This window comes from Haemaphysalis longicornis, unplaced genomic scaffold (genome assembly GCF_048455015.1).
Source record: "Haemaphysalis longicornis isolate Haplotype H1 unplaced genomic scaffold, Haemaphysalis longicornis Haplotype H1 scaffold_18, whole genome shotgun sequence".
Lineage (NCBI taxonomy): Eukaryota > Metazoa > Arthropoda > Arachnida > Ixodida > Ixodidae > Haemaphysalis > Haemaphysalis longicornis.
The window spans coordinates 4,809,632-4,820,588 of NW_027526282.1; the positions used below are offsets into that span (position 1 = coordinate 4,809,632).

Below are 10,957 nucleotides of genomic sequence, written 5' to 3' on the forward strand. Positions count from 1 at the left end.
GGAATTGCGGAGAAGCTCGTCACCGATAACGGTACTGCATTCGTTGCAGCCGAAATGACAACCTTTTGTCAGAAGAACGTAGTTCAGAAAATTACAAGTGCTCTATACCACCCGGCAAATGACGGCCAAGCGGAACGCTTGGTATATGAAATTAATCTGGCTCTGGCGAGAGAGAAAGGTATGGACATTAACCTGCGCTTGGCAAGATTTCTTTTTAAACAGTACTCAGGTGTTCGCTCCTCAACAGGGAAAAGCCCAGCACAACTAATGTTGGGTCGAGAATTCTGGACAATTCTACAGTTGCTAGTGCCAACTAGGCCCAACCATCATGCAGAACAGTCCAACATTTTGAAAAAGGAATGGCAGTCACACAGCAAGCTTCATTATAAACTTCGGAAATGGGCCTCGATGGATTCCTGACGTCTGCAGGACAAGTTCGCAGACATCTGAACCATTTACGCGTAATGCGGACCGAGTGCCTAAATCAGCCGTTGTCCTTAACGATGCCGTTAGCCCTGGACACATTGGGTCCGGAGATAACTGGCTCTGGAGAAATGCTAGCGCCCAATGCGGTTGTCGACGTGGAAGAAAAAACCTGGAACGAGAGACGTGATTATTAAGACAGCACACCCGCTGGGAGCCCTTCCGGAGAAAAGCGTGCGCTGCCAACTACGGTTGTCGACGCGGAAGAAGGCGGAGCAGCATGTCCTCAGCCAACATTGCAACGGCGCACAAATCCACCGAGGAGTCGACGTCATCCTGCAAGGTGTAGAATCTGGAAATAGCAGGGTGAATGACTGTTACATACCGCTAAGTTCCGGGGTCGGCGTTTACGCACTCACGTCCCTGGCGCGAGAGTGGGCTGCTTGTTCCGACGCAATGTTTTAGCCGTAGCCAGGGGCTGACTCGCTTCCTCAATAAATGTCATCGAGACGTAACAACGCGAAACAGTGATATTTCGCAAACTTTTTGTTTTCTCTGAGTACAAAAATAAAATGCTGCACCATAAACAGCCTTACGTTTTGATAAACTTTTGAAACAATATGCAATACTTTGTTAAAAGAACTACGGGATGTGTTTGTGTATCGGTGGTTTTAATGCCTACGTAGTTTTACAGCTGTTTGCACCTCTCTTTCACAACTGTGCATGGCTATGTATTGCTATTCTTTTCTCCTCTGGTGTCGCCTTTTGGTTTACGATGGCTTACATGCTTGTAGCATTTGTACATTTCTTTTGTGTACAGTATACATTCCAGTTGTAAATTGCACACGCAGTATTGATTGATGCATTCTTTATTTGCTCTCTTTTACTGGTTGTATCGGCCCCATTCAAGGAGGAGGAGAAAAGCGAAAGGAAAGGCCGAGAGGTTATCCAGGCTTAGAGCCCGGATTGCTACTCGGCACTGGGGAAGGGGTGTTCAGGGGATAAAAGAGATGGCAGGCGAAAAAGGGGGGATAGGAGCGGGGTCGCGCACACACTTTAGTCCCTTCGTGGGCACTAGAGTCTCTCAGCTAAGCCTGTGTCCTTCATAAAACGCAGAAGGGCTTTTGTTGCGTTCTGCGAGGTCGATTGTAGGGTTCTTTGTCCTAGAATAGTCTCTAGCTTGAACTGTTGATTGTCCAATCTTCTGAGCTCGGCTGCCAAAACACGTCTTTCCGATCAATACTCAGGGCAACAACAAAGCACATGGTCGATTGTCTCTTCAACCTCGCAGGCGTCGCAGTGGGCACTACTGGCCATCCCGATGAGGAAGGAGTAGGCTTTCGTGAAGGCCACAAACGTGACTAGATCTACCACACAGTCAATAGAAGAACGCCCTCGTCGAAAACCGGCCATAGCCTCCGGATATGCGTTGTGGTATTCGAGGAACCACTGTAGCCGCGTGAGGATCATTCTTTCCATGACTTTGCCAAGGCAGCTTGCCAGGGCAATAGGACGGTACGATGCCAGATCAAGGGGAGTTTTGCCAGCTTTAGCAATGGAACGAGACGGCTTGTTTTCCACTGTGGGGGTACAACACCATCTGTCCATGTCTGGTTAAATAGGTCCAGAAGCGCTTGTCGTGCTCCAGGGCCTAGGTGGCATAAGGTGGAGTACGTTACTCCATCATGACCCGGTGAAGAACTGCGCCTGCAGGATGCCAGGGCTGCCTCTAATTCTTCTATCAATCAGCACAGTCTGGTGAATAAGGGGTTGAACTGAATTGAATTGAATATCATTGTACATGTGCAAATTGTTGGAGTGTTACCTAACAGTCCTAACGTATGAGAGAGAGAGAGAGATCGTATTTTATTTAAAGCAGCCGATGTCCGGGCTGCCGAAAATGGGGTTCGGGTGGGCCTGTAATGCGTTCAGGTGGGAATTCCGCAGGTGTCAGGGCCCTGCACGTGGACAATGACCCGGGTGAGGCGAGGCCAATTGATGGGGCAAAGGTCAGGCGAAGGAGAGCATGTTAATATCTTGATAAATCGTTGTCTCTCTCGTGTTTATTTTTCATATCTGTGTTTCTTTTACCGTATTTAATTGCGCCAGCCAGACATAAAGTCGCGCTATTTTAATCAGTATTTCCCAGCTGCCAAGCATCCTTTTTCTTGCTTGTTTCATGATATCCGACTCTCGAGCCAGCTACTGTGGCCATTGAGGAGGAATGCGAGTAGTGGGCTTGCTGTCATACTGTGCTTCTCAGCATTTGGGACCAATTTAACGCGTCCATCTGATATTTACAAACTTGTAATTCGCACCTTCACAAGTGTGCGATCTATTCTATCCACCTCGAAAAACTGTTGTACGTTGGAGATGTACTTCAGTGGCGATATAGGGGTGACGAAGCCCTTTAGAAAATTACATCAACGACTAACTGAACACATGTATTCGAAGGTAGTTCGCTGACATATTGCAAACATCGTTTAACGATTCATAGGCAGACCGCGCTTACTATTGTGCTTGGAATTCGAAATTCTCGCCATTCGGCCTTCAACTGGGCTGGTTTTCCACCTCTGGCCAGAAATCTTAACTGGAAGAGCTGAACCGCTGAACGTACGATGTTAAATAGCCGAGCTCTAGTAGGTTCCTGTGCGTGAGCTTTCTGCATGGTTGTATGAGTATGAATATCAGAGGAATGGCCGATGTGAGCGGAAATTTCCTGGACTGCACCGAGGATTCCGTTAGAGACATAACTGAAGAGAAGTTCTTCCATGTGCTCCTACTAAGGCAGCCAGATGGAAGGTTTTCAACCGGCGGCAAGAACGCGTTTGCGATCATTCATTCAGCGTCCGGTTGATTTCGTAATGGGCGAATTTTATTCAAGGTGTGGCGGATTTTAGTGCGTCAGGATTCTTTGCTGATTACCCGATATCACCAGCAGTGTAACGCCTTGTACCTATACAAAAATGTGTAGTGGGCGAAGCCAAAACCAGTAGTCGATATATTATCACACACGTGAAATATTTTGCGCACGTTAAAAAAATTTCTCGGCACTCTCCTCCTTTGCTTGCCTTCAATCTTCAGTCTTCCAATCGTTCGCTTTTGCTTTCACTCGTTAGTCTTTCCACCGTTCGCTCTGTCAAAACGACGACAACGCGGCACAGCCCAGAGACGGGCGAAAAAGGGCTGCACCTTCAAAACCCCATACGCAAATAAAATCATTTGAAACAGCCCCATCAATGCGACGTCTCACACCTGTCCAAATATGCAGAACTGCTGTTGTTAGCGGACACATTCGTTAGAACACTGGAAATGTAGATAAAACGCGAAGAAAAAGCACCGAAATAATTTAGAAGTGGCATAGGAATGATTACGCACTAGTCGAGCATTTTCGTAATTCAAGCACATTTTTTAGAAGAAAAATGTTTTGATGCATATTTAGAGCTCAGAATCCAGTCGAGATAGGGTCACTCTTAGGGGAGTTCATGACCGTTAGGGTCTACTGTGTTCACATAACGCTTTTCGTTGCAACTAAATGACCTCCGTGCCTTTATCCCCCGTCGCCCTTCTGGTAATTTAGCTGTACATGTTGTAGTCTTCATGGAGCGCGGGGACGCTGATAAACAAGCAAATATTTCTTGTACAGTGATGCTCCTTTTAAGAGTGTAAAGCTATTCTGCGTGCAAAATGGCACAGTTTTCGTTGGAAAATAATGGGTCGGAGAATGTCGACAAAGGTGGTATTTGGTATAACATTGTTACTTGGAGCGTATGCCTATTTCTGGATACATATTTCTGGGCAGAGGGGTTGTGTTTATATGCGCCCTCTCCTCGGTAAGGATATCCACCGTTTTTCCTTGTTGAATATCATAGGTGGATTGAAGCTCCGGTAGAATATATCTGCCTGTTGTGCTTTTGAAGAGTCATTCTAGCTGTGCTATGTTTTGGGCTTCCACCAACTCGTCTATGGTGTTGTGCAGCCTCACCGCTCCAAAGCGTTCATTTGGTGTCGTAATGGGTATGCTTAGCCCCGGCTTGTAGGCTCGCCTAATGATGTTATAGATTTTTTATTTCACCGGCTCTTAGTGCCAAAAGGGCGCCGCGTAGACTACGCGGCTTGGACAAAAGCATGCACTAATCAGACGAGGTTACCCTCTTTCCTACCAGAATGCCTGTTGGGAATTTTTGGAAATGAGGTGGGCTGTCTGGTGTACACTCGTTTCGAGCATCTTTATGGTCTCTGTGTTGCAACCATTGGCCTGTATGCGAATACCAAGGACTCCCGTGTTCTGCACGACGGGAACGGGTCTGCCATCCACATAGATCTGGATATTGGGAACATCGCGGTCGCGTTTGCAGCCTCTCCTTGTTGGTATGTAAATAGCAATGCGGATGACTGTGGCCATAAGCTGAGGCCCTAAAGGGTCATACATGCCAATACCACGTCCATCGCCTGCTGTTGCTTTTGTTGAATTTCTCCGTCACTGCCACCGGCAACTCCCAGTCTGACGTCGTCAGCATATATGCTGTGGTGTAGTCTCTCTATGTTGCTTAGCTGCTGTGGCAGATTAATCATAACGACATTAAAGAGAACGGAAGAGAGAACAGACCCTTGTGACGCCCATCTGCTACCATTTTTAATATCGCCAGTTTTTAATCTGCCAATACCTAGTTGTGTAGTGCACCGCGAGAGAAAATATTTGACATAGTCATTGACCTTTTGTCCTAACTTAAGCAGGGCGAGGTGGGAGAGCACAGCCTCATGTCGCAATTTGTCAAAGGCTTTTGTTAAGTCGACGCCTGGTACTGCCCTTGTATGTAGCAGCGAGCAGCCGTCTCCTTCTATAATTATTAATGTGGTGCTCCAGTCGGAGCATAATGTCCTTAGATTTGAGTTTTTGTGTGAACCCTATCATGGTGGGGGGATAGAGATCTGTCTCCTCCATGAGCTTGTTGTGTCTATTGAGAACGGCAGGCTGCAATAGTTTACGTAAACATAGGTCTGAAGTTTTCGAGCTGGGGTTTATTGCCTGGTTAGGAATTAAAACAATACCAGCTGATTTCTATTACGGTGGAAAAGTTCCCCTTTCCCAGCGTGGTTCATGTACTTAAAGAGTGCGTCAATTGAGTTGTCGTCCAGATTTTTAAGTATTTTATTAGTTATTCCTTCAGGACCCGGAGCAGACTTGGTATACAGGCACTGTATGGCATATCGCACTTCTGGGTCTAACAGCCATCTAAGGAGGTCCCAGGCTATGGCGACTCCCTTGTGGAGCTAGCTCCATGCCATCGCAAGTGGAGTGCCAGTTTTGACACGTGAGTTGGTGGGAGTAATACCCAATATCTCTATTTAGTAAGGCGAGGCGCCTGTGAAGGCTGCGGTTGAGTGTCTGCTTATTAAGCCGTTTTTCAAGGCCCGCCTTGGCTTCCATCATGTGCAGTAGTCTTGAGTCTGCTTGTTGTATGTTGGCTGTAGTTTTGGTTGCTGCCTGGAACTATGCATGAATATCTGATGACCATGCTGCGATGTCCTCTATCACTGTACATGTTGAGTATTGTTCGGCAGCCCTAAGCTGCCAGAAAGTGAACCAGTCCGTGATTTTGAGCTGTTGACCTGCAGGCCTAGTTAGTGCCGATTTGATGGTGGTTGTTAAAATGGAATGATCATTCTCTGGCTTTTTTTAGAGGGTTGAGCCATGTGGAGCCCCGTGTGTTCCTTTTGAATGTAAGATCTGGTGTGGTGTCCACGCTAATAGTGTTGCCTCTCCTTGTGGGGTAAGTAGGATAGGCAACCAGGGTGAGGCCCACCTTTTGGGCATCTTGCCAAAGCTTCCAGCCTTTGCTGAGATTCTTTCAATACCCCCAAGTGGAGTGAGGTGCATTAAAGTTGCCCACAATAATAAGTGCCTGTTTTCGTGCTACGTCTACCATTTAGCGAAAAAAGTTTGCAAATGAGTGGTTTTAGCGGGGGCTACTGTACAAATCTGGCATAAAAAGGCTGCCGCACCCGTGTTTTTACCCGATACGATGTCGACGACGACGTGGCTCACTGTCGCGATTCCACTATAGCGTCGAATGGCCGGGATGTTACGTTTCACGAGGGTAGTTAGTAACAGTTCTTTTGGATTGACCAGAGTTCAAATCCTAGTACGATTTATAGCCTCATAATTAAGCCTGGCCTCCCGTTTCCGGGAGAGCAAATAAGTCTGGCGTTTTCTGTTGCCTCTGGTTGCTTAAGAACTGCCATAAATTGCGCCGTTTTTATTTGAAGCTGCGGCAGTTCCACTGCAAAATGACGCACATATTTGCAATGTTATTCCGGGAGATAGTGATCGCTGGTGTAATGAATTATTCGGGCACCTTCCCCCATTTGGGGCCTGGAATAAGGTGTTTGATTTGCATAGCCATACGCCTGGTGTTTGTTGTGGTATTTTTGGGGCGTTTTCAAGAGCGAGTATCCTAGTGTTCAAGTTTGCTAGTTGCTTTTTCACCGAATCCGCAAATTTGGAGAACATGTGTTCTAGTTTCGTGGGACGGGCGTCTATTCTGGTTTCTCACCCTGCGATAAACGTTTTATGCGTGCAGTTATCACTGGGTCAGTTACCGCTTTTCGTTAAGGAGCGGTGCACCACCCCCCCCCCCCCCCCCCAGAGTCGCATATCCACTGCAGCAGGTTTAACGGAAACCGGGATTCGCTCTACGGGTCACTCTGGGACGCCGCTACAACGGTAAGCCGTATGGCTCTCCTCGGGTCCAGCGAGCGAGCTACGACAACAACTTGAGCCCCTAATCTGCCCTGCACGTAAAAAAAAATACACTTCTCGCTAACCCCTGCTCCGGAAAACGCTTTCACGGTTGCCCGTATAATTTCTTGCAATCTTTTCAGGCGAAGTCCTGTGCGACGTGCCAGTCTTGACTTAATAAGGGTAGCGTCCTGGGCGCGTTGGTACTCCATTGTTGAATAAATTGATTGCGCTAAAAAGGGGGACACGGAGGAAGTGAGGACAGACACACACGGCGCAGACCTGCAAACTTGCATTTCGTTAAACCTGCATTGCGCCGTGTGTGTGTGTCCTCACTTCGTCCGTGCCCCCCTTTTTATAGCAATCAATTTATTTATCCAGTTTTGACGTACTGGGCTGGCAACTGCAGCTTAGATGGTAAGCGGTTCGCATTCTGCGCGTGCCTACAGCTGGTAATCCCCTGAAAAGCAAGTCTTGAAGACGGCTGGACACTGTTAGACACAGGTTGAAATGACTGCGTCCAGGAGGCGTAGTCTCGTACATGGTTCTACGAACAGTGTGAAGAATTTTATTCAAGCGAAGCTTGTGTTTGCGGATTGGGGCCGTCGGTGCAGGCGTACGCTGATACGCCTTCCGCCAGAGCTAACCGTATCCACGTGCTTTAATCATGGCGATTATGATGACGATAATGATTCCCTTCAAATGTTGTGACGTATCCACTCGGGAGGATTGGCCAGCGGTATAGTGCTGAGCGTGCAAGCTTTCCCGCGTGCTGTGCGGGCGGAACTATACCTCGCCATTCGCTGCCGCGCCGAGAACGGCCGTCGTAATAGGATCTGATCAGCGTCGTCGCTCGCATTGAGCCACATCGCAGCTGCGGTCTCTCTCTCTCACTGGGCAGTTTTCTTTCTAGCACGACACGGGTAGGCCGCGCGAGGTTGGCTCCGCGGAGATTACATAGTGTTCGGGAGAAGACGTTTAATATGCGTACATTGCAAGCTATTCATAGGAACTTGTCAAATGCGTTCCTTGGGCACAAGCATCGTGTTATACGGGGCCCAGTGCCCTCTACACGCGAATAGGAGGTCGCACAAGTTTAACCTCTTTCAAGGAATGTTGGGGCGCTGATATGCAATTAACTTGTTGAGCAAGAAAGGCGAGCACGATTACAAGAAATACTTATGCCTCATACCAAGCAGGCGTATCTGGTGCTCAAAAAATGAACTAAGGGTCTATATTTGTGCGTGTGTTGCTTATCTCTAAAACACTTTGGAATGCGCTAAAAGAGCCACGTGTTCCTCGAAGGATGCAGAACTAATCGGGCGAAGAACAAATTAGTTTGGCATATCACTGCGCGGTATTGTAATTAGGCGAATTCTGTGTTATACACCGAAGCTCGGAATTACGATTTGTAACAAATAGTGTTTGATGGCACTTATCGTCCAAGCTCACTTCTATTCAAAACCTCTGACGTGCGCTTTGAGGTGTCGAAAGACAGTGAAAACACGGTAAGCAGAGATGAGAATACGACGCGGGTTCGATTCCCGGCCCAGGCGGCTGCTTATTTGATGGAGACGCGAAGCAAAAACACCCGTGTCTACGAGATTCCGGCACATGATAAATATCCCCAGCTGGTAAAAATTAATCCGGAGTTCTCCACTACGGAGCACCTCATCACCCGCGGTGCGTCGGCGGGTTAAACCCTCGCAATTCAATTCAGAGATGACCAGAGACAGCCAGCGTAGCTTTATAGTAAACATATATATATATATATATTTGATTGATTGATTGTAGGGTTCAACGCGCCGACGCAACGCAGGTGATGAGGCGCGCCGTAGTGGAGGGCTCCGGATTAATTTGGACCACCTGGGGATCTTTAACGATATATATATATATATATATATATATATATATATATATATATATATATATATATTTATATTTTTATATAAATGTATATATATAACATTACAGGGCTTGCAGCTGAATAGTATATTAAATTAGAGTCACAACGAAAAACATAACAATATTTAATACGACGTTTCGGCTGGGAGCTGGGATTTAATACGACGTTTCGGACGATCCCACGGGATGGACATGTGCCGGGTGAGGATGAAGATGTGGCTCGAGATGAGTGAGGTTAGAACGTGGCGGACTCGGCTGGGCGAGGTGTGCGCATCCGGATCGGCTGAGCAGTGGACCTTGGCCGAGTGGGACTCCCAGTAAAGGAGTGATTGAGGGGGCTCAGTGTCTTTCTGGGAAACCGCGGCCGGGTGCAAGAACCCCGGTACCACATTTGGATCCCAGCCGAAACGTCGTATTAAATATTGCTATGTTTTTCGTGGTGACTCTAATTTAATATATATATATATATATATATATAAAGTTAGTAGAGACAGAGACACACGAGAAAGACGGAGAAAACAGAAATAAGTGTACTGACGTTTCAGGAAGAGGACCTCTGAAGAAAGGAAGTCCTCTTCCTGAAACATCAGTAAATTTAGTTCTATTTTCTCCGTCTTTTTCGTTTGTCTCTGTCTCTACTAACGTTATTTTTTCGCGCTCTGTGTGAGTTTCTATCTTTCCAGACTATATATATATATATATATATATATATATATATATATATATATATATATATATATATATATATATATATATATATATATATAGCGAATCAGAATGGGAAATGAAGGCCTCGTTGAAAATAAGACAGAAATAGGAGTTGGCAGTCAAGAAAACCTCGGAAAGCAAAGGGGAGAATGTGGTAGGTCATTGAAACAGATAAAGAATTTTGGAAAGAAAGAAAGAAAGTGGAGAAAAAATTCCCGCCAGGTGGGACCCGAACCCACGACCTCCAGAATACGGGTCTGGTGCGATAACCACTACGCTACTGGCGGGGCGATTGTCCCCTTTACTTTCTGGGGTATTTATGTTTAGATATTTTTGTTTCTTGTGCTTGGGGGTGGTAGCCAGCCCCACTTGGAATTCTGGAGGTCGTGGTTTCGGATCCCACCTGGCGGGTATTTTTTCTCCACTTTATTTCTTTCTTTCCAAATTCCTTATCTGTTTCAATGACCCATCCCATCCTCCCCTTTTCTTTCCGAGGGTTTCTTGACTCTGCCACCTCTTATTTCTGTCGTATATATATACAGAAAGAAATGCCGGCAGTCTACAACGCCAAAGAAGGCATAGGGGAATGGTTAGAATATTAATTTTTTTTTTACTGTTAGGGACGTTACATTTTTTTTATTATTATTATTGATATTAATTACGTGAGAAAGAAAGAAAAACACGCGCCCAGAGTGGGGACCGAACCCACGCCTTTCGATTAGATCTCGAATGCCTTACCAATTCGGCTATCTGTGCGACTGTGTCCTCCTTCACTTTCTGGGGTATTTATATTTACTACAACTGTATCTTACGCTTGAGGGTGGTAGCCAGCGCCTCTCAGACTACACGGGGAGAAGGGCACCTTCTTTTTCAACCCCCGGGGCGTGACGCGAACGTCTACAGCCTGTCATAAGTGGGTAACCAGCGAGAAACCCTCTTATGCTAACTTGGCATCAAGGCTGCCAGAACCGAGGCCCTCGCTAAGCTTTCGCACGATAATAGGGTTTGGAAATGAGGGACTCGTTAGGAAATACAGAAAGAAATGCCGGCAGTCTACAACGCCAAAGAAGGCATAGGGGAATGGTTAGAATATTAATTTTATTTTTACTGTTAGTGACGTTTCATTTTTTATTATTATTATTCATATTAATTACGTGAGAAAGAAAGAAAAACACGCGC

General features: G+C 46.4%; 1 non-coding gene across 1 annotated transcript; it reads right to left on the reverse strand.

Moving 5' to 3' along the window:
• Positions 1-9,992: 9,992 nt before the first annotated feature.
• Trnat-cgu (transfer RNA threonine (anticodon CGU)) lies at positions 9,993-10,065 on the reverse strand. The gene has a single exon. It is a non-coding gene; the product is annotated as a tRNA-Thr (tRNA).
• Between the last annotated feature and the right edge of the window lie 892 nt (positions 10,066-10,957).